Consider the following 11,411-nt stretch of genomic DNA (forward strand, 5'->3'; position numbering starts at 1 on the left):
GGTCTTTTTTCTTAATATCCAGTCCTCTTAGTCTGTTGCGGAGTAACTAATTTAGGGATCAACAGCCTTAGGTTTCTGTCCTTCACTCAGGCTTTGGTAGAGCACCATGGTTCTGAAGGCCCCCTATGAACAATCGGGGGAGACCCCGATTGGGAAAGGCTCACTTGTTCCCATCTACTGTAATGTGAAAAGACCTTTTAAAGTCGTGCTTCAGAGAAGATACTTTCATTTACTCAGTGTCCTCTCATTCAGGCCATTTTTCTTCTTTTTGAAGGTGGAGCACGCTTTAATGTGGTTGGGAGACACGTGGATAGAAGGCTGTGGCTTTGACATCGCTCTGAAGGCTCTCAGCACAAGTGCATGGTCACGTGGCTAGCTATGTAGCTTCACAGAAAACTGTCCCCTAGTGACCCGTTTAAAGGGCGGTGTCACGGCTCACATTGTTAAGCAGTAAGGTTGGAAAAGGACACCAGCTGTAAGGGAGGAAGTGTTAGAGAGGGAAATGACTGCTTACGTACTGTTCTTCCACATCTTCCCAGAAGCTTCCGTGGAAGTTTTCCTTTAGAAGAGCTAAGGTGTTATTGCCTTACTTTGTGGTAGTGGGGGGAGGAAAATAAAATGTTTTTGCAAATGTCAGCACATCTTTGGAACTTGGGATTTTAGATGTACTAATTGGGGCTCTAGACAACCTACAAGGGAGAGTACCGGACTCCCTCATTATCTTAATGGTATCTCTGAGCTGCCGGCCATGGGCTTCATTCTAGCGTGGAGTCTCTCTGGGGCCTGGGCAGGTGCCTTTGTGAAGCTTGGGTGGACAATGAGAACGTGATGTCCTGCGTTCAACCAGCTGTTCCACTGAGCTCTCTGTGCACTCGCTGACAGCTCTGACCACTCCTAAAAGTAGAGTAGTTGATGTACCAAGGTACACTTGCAAATATCTGACTAAAACTCCAGAATTGAGGACAGTGCGCTAGTCCTTACATACCTGGTGATGACTCTTGGTTCATTAAGAATACGTGATCTTTCATTCCAACCCCTACACCTTGACAAAAGTTCCCTTAGGACGCATTCTTACTTCTTAGTGCTACGTTTGGGAGCTTTAGCTTTACTACCTCCCCCACCATATGTTGAGTGACTCCATGTAGTATATTCATATACCTGTGCATTTGTATGCATGCACACTCTGTGTGTGTATGTGTGTAATATTTATACTTTCAATACAGAGTCCAGAGCAGTTCGATTCTGGACATATAGGTGTTCTCATGGAACTCCACATCGTTCCTTCTCAAATCTTTCTTTACTCTTACATTGCAAAGATCAATATGGAACACCGCTACTCACTCATCATGAATTCTTTCACTCCCTAGTCACTCTGAAATCCTTTCCTGATCTCCTTGTCTGCTCCTAGAACATGTTCAGTTGGCCCTGTTGGTTTGACATAGGAATGACAAGGTAAGCACTTCAAATACATATTTCCGATGGTCTGAGGAACCCAGACACCACTCCTCTATCTGTCTCCAAGTGGGTCTGCCCGCATGCAGATACGCCCACATACGAGTACTGGCCTGAAGACTGCTACCCATGCTACACCATGCTTCAAGACAAATTTTCATTTATTTGTCATTAGAAATAAATATTTCACAATATATAATTACATATTGATTTGTGATTAATCACTATGCTTTAATTATGTTCAATTTGTAACAATGCAAATACATCCTGCATTTCGGATATTTACATTAGAATTCATAACAGTAGCAAAATTACAGTGATGAAGTAGCAATGAAATAATTTGATGGTTGGGGGTCACCACCACATGAAGAACTGTATTAAAGGGTCACAGCATTAGGACGGTTGAGAACCACTGCCTCAGGTGCTGCAATGCTTAAGCGCCCAGCTGCTAACCAGAAGGTCAGTGGTTCAAACTCATCAGAGTCTCCAAGGGAGAAAAGACTTGACCATGAGCTACCTTAAAGATGATTTCCCCTGAAGGGACTTCTGGAAGTTCAAAATTTCTGTAACTTGAAGCAGCATCTTTCGTTACATTGATCTGCCCCATCTGGATGGCACCCAGAAATTAGATGCATTTTTTTAAAAAGTTCCCCCATCCCTAAAATTATTTTTAACTTGTCTTACTAGCCCTGGTGGTTCCCCAGCCAGGAATGCCTGGTGCCTTGGATGAAGTCATCAGCGGAGGTCATTCCCTGATCAGGCCTCTGGAAATGGGTATGGGCATCAAGTCCTCCTGGGATCACCATTCTTGAATGGGCTTGATTAGCTGCCCCCTTCTCATAGTTTCTCCTATTTGTTTTTTAAATGGAAGGTTCTTCGTTGGCCCAAACAAGTGGCTGTCTGTGAGCAAAGTGGGGGGTAAGGGTGGGAGGGTCATCGCAATGTTCCACTTACACACAGCACTAAGTGAACCACAGCCATCAGCTTCTCGGCCAGGGTGGAGGGCTCCTTGACCCCCTCATAGCAGTGTGCTTGTAATTCGTGCTTGATCCCCATCCGCTGCTGCTTGATGGCATCCTCGGAGCTACCGTTGGTCACTTTGCTCTTAAGGGGTGCACACTCGGGGGCCCAGAAGATGAACACCAGGGCCTCCTTCTTAGTCTCGTAGGTGGCGTCATACAGAGCTTAGCGGCAGTCCTTGTCAGGCAGCATCCTGACAAAGGAGGCGTAGGGGTCGACCCCTCTGCTGTCTGGCCCACGTCCCCCACCAGGACCACCTTGCCCTCCTCCAGGATGCTGTTCTTCTGGTCCTCGCTCGGCAGAAGAGCACGGCCTTCTTGCGCTTGTTGACCTTCTCCGGTGTCTGGTTTGGAGGACTTGTGCACCGTCATGGCCTTGAACACCTCGATGACACCATCGGAGACAGTCACACCAGAGGCCACGTTTCCGGAAGTGAGAGGAGTGTGGCAAAGAGAGGCAAAGAAGATAGGAGCCGCTGCAGCTGCTGCCGGGACCCCACTGAACGTGCCTCTCCTATTTGTTTGCTCAATCCACCTTCCATTTATATCTATATGTCTGCATAGAATGACTGGTCAACGTCAACAAGTTTACCTCCTTTGATCTGAAGATAGATAATAACTCGGGTTGCATGGAATAGTTTTCTTCCTCCTATAAGACATTTCTCTCCTCGGGGAGGAGTGGGGAGGGATATATTTTAAGAGGCAAAAATTCCCTGGAAAGTGGCTTGGTATTTGCAGGATGGCAAAAGATGCAACTGCTTAGCTGGTCTCACTTGTAGCAAGTTTGGGGAGTGAACAGGACAAATGCAATTCCCTCTCTCCCTCTCTCTCTCCCTCTCGCAACAAGGAAAACACAAAACAAAACAAATGAGACAGAGAGAGATTCCAGGAAGGAAAGAGTGGAAATCAGTTGAAATGTGCACGGGTTTCCGGAGGAATCTACCTCATCCTAAAGAGGCATGGTGCAGCCATTCTATCCCAGCAAAGCTCGCATTTACTCTACAATGCTGTAAAACCGGCTCACCTGGCTTGCTGTGAGCAATCTGATAAGCTAGGTCTAGGAGTCCATGCTTTTAAAAAGTGAGCGAAAACTCTTTGCCAGTGGAGGACAACTAGTGTGTCCCATATGCCTTCAAAGGCTCTTAGAATGATTTTGGCTGAAGCCAAATATCCTGTCCATTTGATGGTATTTTCAGCCATGTATGAAGAGGACTCCAGGGGAAAGTTCTGTAGATGGGATCATTCTACAGAAGGAAATGATTTGCTCTTATTAAAAGTGCTGAATGGGAACCAGAGGGAGGATAAGAAGGGAAAGGAAGTGACAGAAAGGGACCTGGCTCCGAGCCTGTCCCCAGGCGCCCGACTACATATAGAAATTGGCAGAGGATTGAAGTTCAGCAGCTGCAGACCAGTCCTATGAGAGTGCTTCCAGTCCTCAGCCTTCACCAATCCAAACACAGGATTGAAAGCACCCCTTGGCCAGCTCCACAAATATTGAACGACAGCCAAAGTAGGTTTCTTAATAGCTAGAAAGAAAAGTATCTGCAAATGGAAAATAAATAAGCCACCCCCACCCATCCCAATATAGAAGATAAATTGAGAGACATTTTTCATAAATGACTATCATGATTTTTCCCCAGACATTCCCGCTATCACCCTACCCCACACTACTGGCCCCCCAATTTAAAAATGTTTATTCATAGGCTTTGATTTGGAACACAAATGAACACAAGGTTCATTTAGAGTGTGTGTGAATTTTGCTTCTGTATTCTCAGTCAGGGCAGCCTAAAAATGAGAGATTGCATAATTAATGAATTAAAAAGGAATGGTTATCACTGGTGTTGGCAAAAGCTGAAGCAGCCTGTTTGATGACTGTTACTCAGGTTAGTTTGAGAATATTTCCTCTTGAGATTACCTGAAGCAACTGCCATGAGGTCAGAGATATTCCCTCAGGCACCCCTCCTCCCAGCACATGTGGGTCTCCTTGAAAATCTACGCGTGAAGACGTGGGCAGGAATGGCCTGTGTATGGCCTTATTCCCAGTTATAGTCCCAGCAGCTCTGCTTCTCTCTGTTACCATTTCAGAGAGGATTAAAAGATATTAATCATAAAGGTTTATAGGTGGAAAAATTCCAAAAGCAACTTAATATACAGATATATTAATATGTAGATAGATTGACGGTACACATAAAATATGGTAGTTCTATATAAAAGCTACTGCTTGCAGGCAAAAGCTTTTGTAATTTTAAGCTCCTTGTTCATGAACACCCTAATATATTCAAAATGTTCCTTCTAGTTGAGGGAAAGAAAAATGGCTCCCAAATACTTAGGATCTGCCACTTTATTCTATTTGCCAAATGTCTGTGGTTGTTAGTGGACATCAAGTATCTGCCTACTAAAGGCAAACCCATGTGTGCAGAGTAGGTTGCTCAATAAAATGTTCAAAGGAGCTACCTTTTGGAAGCAAATTGTCAAACTATATTCTGAGATGCCTACGGGTAGCTTTGAACTGCCAATCTTTGAGCTGGTAGTCAAGTGTTTGACAGTTTGAGGAGCTCCTGCATTTATTAATTGCATATATTCCCATACACAAAAAATATGTATTTAAGCAGAATTTCAGGTAGCCTAGGCTGAAGAGCTTTTTTTCAATACAAGTTTGGTTGACTGTTTTGCAGCTGAAGCTAAAGCCCTGTGACCATAACATAGAAATTCACAGATGTTTAATGCCAATTAATCCAACCTTGATGTAGACTTTTCCAGGACTGATGTAATTGACTGACACTCACATAGAAATTCCATTTCCCATGTAGTTTGATAGACGGGCAAGGACAAAACACCAGTTTATAACCACAGCTAGCAACACTGCTACAAACACACACCAAGAGGATCCAAACGAATGCTGTTTTCCGTTTTCTAGAGAAAAGAGAGTCCTCTGCCTTCTATTTCAGTCACATGAAAAGAGGTTCTTGCAACATAGAACTTCATTTTTTTTTCTTTTTTAACATTTTATTAGGGGCTCATACAACTGTTATCCCAATCCATACACACATCAATTGTGTAAAGCGCATTTGTACATCGTTTCTCAAAACATTTTCTCTCCGCTGAAACCCCCGACATTAGGTCCTCATTTTTCCCCCCTCCCCGCTCCCCCCTCCCGCATGAGCCCTTGATAGTTTATAAATGGGTATTTTGTCATATCTTGCCCTGTCCGACGTCTCCCTTCATCCACTTTTCGGTTGTCTGTCCCCCAGGGAGGAGGTCACACAGAGTTCCATGTAATCGGTTCCCTCTTTCCTACCCATTCTCCCTTTACCCTCCCTGTTTTGCCACTCACACCACTGGTCCTGTAGGGCTCATCCGTCCTGGATTCCCTGTATTTTCAGTCATAGAACTTTATTTATTGACATGGAAACACAGGAATTCAAGGCAGAAGTCTGTCTTTGAATCCCTGAGGCCCCCTCAGCCCACCACCTCCCCCCAATTCCCCCTACTCTCCCAGAACACTCCTGGGAGCACTGTGCTGGAGAGAGTTTGTATGTGTAGAACTTCTACTAAAGGCTAGACAGCCATCTATTCATGCAATTTTAATAGGTAACGTATTGTTATACATACTTATATACTTCTGACTCATAGCAACTTTGTAAGGCAGAGTAGAAATGCCTTTATGGATTTTCAAGACTACAAATCTCTATAAGAATAAGGAACCTCTTTCTCCCACAGAGCAGCTGGTTATGTTGAACTGCCGGCCAATCATTGACGTCCAGTGAGGGACCCAAATGACCCTGGACTCCCAGCAGTAAGTTTGAAGTTGACACACTTGTCTGTTTATCCTCTACTATTCTTTCCTCTAAAAAGATATGACCACAATTTTTTCTGGGTTTCCGGTTAAAATATCAGACCATTGCGAATATTGACTCATATTCATTGCCGAAGAGTTCTCTTACTCTGCATGCTCTTCTGTCTCTTGTCTTTTGTCCTGTTTGTAAACCATCAGACTCTCCTGCTATTTTTCCTTTTTGTTGATAAGAAGTTCCTGCAATTAATTACCCCTTATCTTTCTATATATGAGAAAAACAAATTCAATGAATTTTAATAAGGATTTGTTAGAGCACAGAGATATTTTATTACCATGTTGATTTTGATAAGGCTAGAAATAAACTGGTCGATGACTGCATGTATAACACTTATACTTGCACATTTGTCTTATTCCTGATATTGGTAAGTCAATATAACATATTTCAAATAAGTTTTATAATATGTAATTCTTGAAAAAGTAAACCTCCCTGTTCACTCACATGATGGTTGAAAGGTCACTGTATGTTTATATTTCACATGGTCCACCAGGAGTCAAAATCTAGTCCATGGTAGCTAACAAGAAGAACGTGTTTACATATGATCCTAATCTTGTGTTTTAGTTCTCAGCTGACCAATTTACAGAGCTGGGGATCAGAAGATATGGGTTTAAAATTAGTTCTTACAAAGATGTGCTCAGGACTCAAGGAAAATAGCCTGATTGCTGTGTTTTTTAATCTAGAAATGAGGTGGAGGCACTGAACGATCTCTCAAACCGTTTTCAGATCAAGCATGCTACAGTTGCAACTATTTCATCTTTGAAAAATATTCTTCACTACGGCCCCTACAGATCCTTTGAAATGAGAATAACTGGGTCTCCATTTATCTGGAGTACACTTTTTGTATGTCCAAATTAACAGCTGAATAAGAACTATCCCTTTGAAATTCGTGAAATCTATGAGATCATGAAGGCTCCCAAACACAAAGAGCCCTGTGAAGGACATCAGAGGGATTTCTACCCTTCCTTCCTGTCCTTCCATACACTGACTCTGTGACGTGGGCGCATCTGGAATTTCAGTCTACAAAGGAAAACTGTCTGTGGTGCGCAGTGATAATCTGTCCTGGGCAGGGTCACACAACTAGGGGGAATGGACTGGAATTCTCTTCTTCCAGATGATGGTAATTTTTGTTAGGACTCTTATTCTGGCATCTCTAGGACTATTTAGCTCGCGTCAAGGGTTGAGAATGAATCAGTTAATATCCAAACCTTCTCAGTAGCATTGCCTTCCAAATAGGGGAGCATTATCAGCACTGCCATCAAGTTGATTCTAACTCAACGTGACCCTGTAGAACAGGTTTCTGAGACTGTAACCCTTCACCAGAGTAGAAAGCGTTCTTCTGAGGAGAAGCTGGTGGGTTCAAGCCACTGACCCTGTAGTTGTCAGTCCTCTTAGGTAAGGTTAGTGGTTCAAAGCTACTAGTCTCTCTGAGGCAAAAAGGTGACGCTGTCTGCTCTCATACAGATTTACAGTGTTGGCAACTTCTAGCATCCCTATGAGTTGGAATTGACATGCAGCACTGGGTACATATGGGAGCAGATGGTATTCAGTAGGTGCTAGATTATCTACCCCACGCGAGACCTCACTCTTAGAGGGAGGGGCTCTGCTTTATTGAATTGAGCTGGGAGTAGCACTCTCTAGTACCATCTTCCCATCTGTTCTCTTTCTGCTCACTGGACCCTCATCGTCTGCCTTGCATTGTTGAGTGAATTCATTTTATCCTGCAGATCTGGGGAAAGAGTTCTGATTTCAGTCACCTCCCACAGTACCCAGCTCAGTGCCAGATGCTCTACTATCCTCCTTTTCTGTGACTTCTCAATGACTTGCTGAATGTTGAGTCCCCTGAGCTGGCTCCAGGAAAATTGAGACGCTTTGGGTGTGGTACTCTCTGGCAAACTACAACTTGTGTCTCACTTATATTCCTCCCCTATCTGCACTGGCACAAGCCTTTAAAAAAAAAACAACCCATGAAGTTTCAGGTAATGATTGAAGTTTGGGCTCTGGTTGTCCTTGTTAAGGCAGAGGTTAAGACCTGGGGACTCTGGCCTTTAATTCTGATTTAAGGGAAAAGTGCCTTCACTTTGGCCATCTATTTAATTAGTAATGCTATTACTGGAAGATTTCAGCAGGTAACCTAAGCAGATTCTTGACAAGATTAAACCACCTTTACAAACATCTACAAACCTAGTTAGTCAATGTTAACACCCCTTGCCCCCACTACCCCCCTGTAACATTCATACCCCATCCTCAAAGGACAGAGCTTACCCATTGCATAACATCATATGAGCATATGTATTTTTGAGTTTGTATTTTAAACTATACAATTGTGTGACTATCACAATCATTAGGAAACAAAGGCCCTTTATTGAAATGAGTTGTTTATCATACTAAATTCTATTAATGACCAAATAAGAACAGCAGGGACTCATTTTCTGAACATTTGGTAACAGCTTCAGTAAACACTCTATTTAAGAATGTACTGTTCAAAGATTTTTACCTGATTTTATGAGGACCTCTTTTATTTATTCTTTGGCAATTCTGAATATTCGACTTCACTGGCTTCTTTCTTCGTCTGTGCTCAGCAAGTTAAGACAACACCATCATTGATTTCCGCTTCATGCTAGAGCAAACATATTTATTTCTCCTTTTTCCTCCAAAGAAATAAAATCTTTATGGGCTCTGCACTTGGGTTAGGAGAAGTAACAATGCAGGGATTGTTCTAGCCGTCGTTGCTGCCCAGCCTCGGAGCTCTCAATAGTTATTCTTTCAAGCACTGTCCTCTAGTGGAGAACCTAAATATCAGTGCTACCGAAACAAGCGTCTTTCACTGACAGACCCTGTGCTTCCCTGGAGAGGTGTTGACCCTTTACCATTGTGAGCCAAAGTCCAAATGTAGTAGCAAAGGTGCTTTGGGCATGAGTGTCTTTCTCTTGATTGCGTGAGCACTGGATACTGCTGAGTAGACAGGCTACAGAGGCTTATAGTAAATAAAAACACATGAGCATCTTGGTAATCTACAAAGCAATGAAAAGAGTGTAGTGCCGGCATAATCTTTTAATCAACAATTCAAAGGAAGGGTTGTGATTTTTGACCAGCTTGCTATTCTGCAATTAATCACTATGTGAGAAAACATGCATTTTTTAAAGTTCATGAGCAACTCGCTTCTGGTTAACTGTGCTTCAGGGATTCTCCTTGACACACTGCCCTTGGTGGTCTAATTACTTCATAGTTTCCAGATAATTCTTTTTGGAAGTTGTTTGCTGACCTGCCTGACTTTGAAGTGATGTGTGGCTATCCAACAGGATCTACCCCTCAATGTTTGAGAAGATAGGTTCAGACAGGCCTGAGTCATTCTTCCGTTGGTTGACCTTTGTATCCCTAACTGTGAAATGGTGATTGCAAGAGATTGCAAATTTTCTGAAAAAGTGTCACCATCTGCTGATGAATGGAGGCTTGAAAACACGTGGCAGGCTCACCTCAAGGACCAAATAAATCAATGTTCGCTGTTCTTATATTATTTTGTAATTTGTTCACCTGGTTTTGAGGGAGCTTCCTATCTTCCAAATCACTTATCGCCCAATAAAGCCTATGGAAGCCTATTTAAAATTCATTACAGGGCTGACTTTCAGGATTCTTTTTGGCTCCACATAAATAAATATGCCTTCCCTCAGTGCGCATGCACAGTGGACCCCAGTGTCCTATTGACTTTCTTTGTTTGACACCCTCCTTTGGGGAAAGTTCCCCCTCAGGTGTCAGAGTACATTAAGAAGCCAAATTTTGTGATTGTTTAAATACACTCGAGAACACAAACCACCACGCTGACCGTTCTTGCGGTCTGTTCCCCAAATAGGGATCCAATCCCCACTTCCAAAGGAACACAAACTATGCTTACAAACGGGGCATTCGGGGGAGTTAGCTTTAGGAGATAACTATGAAATAGCCTTCGTTCTATTTCTTTATAGATGATGTCTAATGCTCATTCGGTTATACAATATGCTTTAATGCATCTCTACTACAAACTCTTAGTCCTTCCCTAAATCAGGCCAGCTGCACAGCTGGGAGGTGTCTGGGAGACAATAAGCTGGCGATGGCTACAGCACAGCCAAGCCCTTGACACAGTCCCCACCTCTGATTCTCTCGGAAAGGTGCCCTTGAGTCTTCATTCTTGCTCAGTCTTGCGTGAAAGGAGCTGAAGCTGCCTCCACCTGATCTCTGCGTTTCATTACCGCCTGTCCCTGACCTGTCAGTCGGCTCACCCTCATCCTTTCCCTCATAAACAGAGCTCACATTTCCTCTGGGCTGGAGAAGGGGTGAGAGTTGAAGTCATAACACGGTGATCAAAAAATCAATGGAGGAAATCAATTTCTTGCAGAGCCAAACCCTGCACTAATCTCAAGATGGGAGAAATTTTGAATGGAATACAAAGAAAATGCAAAGAATCATAATGATAATAATAAGGTAAACAACTTCCAGAATGGTTTTGCATACATCCTAGTGCAATTTAGAGAAATATGTGAGCTTACTGTTTCATTCCATCATAGAACTCATGAATGTTTTGGATTTCTTTTTTTTTTTTTAGCTTTAATTTTATTGAAATTAAATTTTTATTGTCTCACAATTTTTTTCAAAACCATTTTATTGGGAATTAATACAGATATCATGTCATTCCATAGTTCAATTACATCAAGTGGTATTGTACAATTGCTACCTCTATCAGTTTCTAATCGTTCTTTTCCTTCTTTTATTCCTTGACATCAGCTCACTTTTGCTACCCCTCCTTCCACAACTCATGAATTTTTGAGAGGAAAACAAATGAAGAACTGAAAAGGTGGTCTTAATGTTGAGCTAATGATTGGGAAACAATCCACCACCCTGATTTCATGTTTTCTGTCTGGGATGTAGCACGTCCATGGGTACTGCACTCTGACTACCACAGTGTTCCTATTCTAAAAAGTGAAAATGGTCTCTTACTTCAGAACTCTCTTTTTTTTAAAAATCAATTTATTGGGGCTCATAAAATGCATCACAATACATAGATCAATTGTGTAGAGCACATCTATACATTTGTTGCCCTCATCATTCCCAAAAT

At 42.6% G+C, this 11,411-nt stretch overlaps 1 pseudogene; it reads right to left on the reverse strand.

The window, feature by feature from the left end:
- Positions 1 to 2,385: 2,385 nt before the first annotated feature.
- LOC101658869 lies at positions 2,386 to 3,443 on the reverse strand (annotated as a pseudogene).
- Positions 3,444 to 11,411: the final 7,968 nt, after the last annotated feature.

The sequence above is a fragment of the Echinops telfairi genome, unplaced genomic scaffold, assembly GCF_000313985.2.
Source record: "Echinops telfairi isolate 266 unplaced genomic scaffold, ASM31398v2 ScPeMD7_2;HRSCAF=8, whole genome shotgun sequence".
NCBI classification, from domain to species: Eukaryota; Metazoa; Chordata; class Mammalia; order Afrosoricida; family Tenrecidae; genus Echinops; species Echinops telfairi.